Raw genomic sequence first — 1,530 nt, forward strand, 5'->3', positions numbered from 1 at the left:
TTAATATTTATGCACCTAATGAAGGAGCACCCAGTTACATAAAGCAAACTTTGTCTGATCTAAAATAGCATGATAAACAACAATGCCATGGTAGCGGGGGACTTCAACGCTCCACTGAATGAAATGGACAGATCTTCCAAACAGAAAATAAGCAAAGAAATAATGGAATTAAACATAACTCTGGAACAAAAGGGTCTGACAGATCTCTACAGAACATTCCACCCAAATAATGCCGAATTTACATTCTTCTCATCAGCCCACGGAACTTTCTCCAACATTGATCACATACTAGACCACAAATCAGACCTCAACAAATTCAGAAAAATAGATATTATACCGTGCACTTTCTCGGACCACAGTGGTATAAAAATAAAGTTCAATCAAACAGAAATACTCGCCACCTCACAAAGTCATGGAAATTAAACAATTTATTGTTGACTAAGTATTGGTTCAAGCAGGAAATACAGACGGAAATCAAGAACTTCTTTTAACTAAATGATACCGGAGAAATAAGTTATCAAAACCCGTGGGATATAGCAAAAGCATACCTGAGAGGAAAACGAATAGCAATAAATGCTCACATCGAAAAAACAGAAAGTTTAGAAATCAACAACCTAATAAATAAACTCAAGGAATTGAAAAAGGAAGAGCAAAGCAATTTCAATCCTAGTAGAAGAAAAAAAAATAACTAAGATAAAAGCAGAACTAAACGAAATTGAGAACAAGAAAATTATATGGAAGATCGACAAAACCAAAAGCTGGTTTTTTGAAAAGATAAACAAAATTGACAGCCCTCTTGCTAGATTGACTAGCATCCAAAGGGAAAGGTCTCTAATAAACTCAATCAAAAATGAAAAAGGAGAGGTCAAAACAGATACCACGGAAATACAAAACATTATTTTTGATTACTACAAAAACCTATATGCACAAAAACTACAAAATGAGGAGGAAATGGAAAAATTCCTGGAAACATACAACCTCGCTAAGTTCACTAAAGAGGTAAAAAAATATCTGAATAGACCAATCTCAAGCTCAGAAATTGGAGCAGCAATCAAAAACCTCCCCAAACGTAAAAGTCCCGGACCAGATGGCTACACTTTAGAGTTTTACCAAACATTCAAAGAAGAACTCACACTTATAGTATAGTATGGAAATTATTCCACAACATCGAGAAAGAGGGTATCCTTCCTAATTCATTCTACAAAGCCAGTATCACCTTGGCTTTGATACCAAAGCCAGAAAGGGACACAACAAAAAAAGAAAACCAGACAAATATCCCTTATGAATATAGACGGAAAAATCCTCAACAAAATTTTAGCAAATAGAATTCAGCAGCACATAAAAAATTAATTCACCATGACGAGGTGGGCTTTATTCCAGGGATGCAAGGCTGGTTTAACATGCGCAAATCTATAAATGCAATTCGTCACATAAATCTGCATATGGTAATCTAATCTTTGACAAAGCTGACAAAAACATACACTGGGGAAAAGAATCTCTTTTCAATAAATGGTGCTGGGAAAACTGGAT

The sequence above is a fragment of the Propithecus coquereli genome, unplaced genomic scaffold, assembly GCF_000956105.1.
Source record: "Propithecus coquereli isolate 6110/MARCELLA unplaced genomic scaffold, Pcoq_1.0 Scaffold182, whole genome shotgun sequence".
Classification (NCBI taxonomy): domain Eukaryota; kingdom Metazoa; phylum Chordata; class Mammalia; order Primates; family Indriidae; genus Propithecus; species Propithecus coquereli.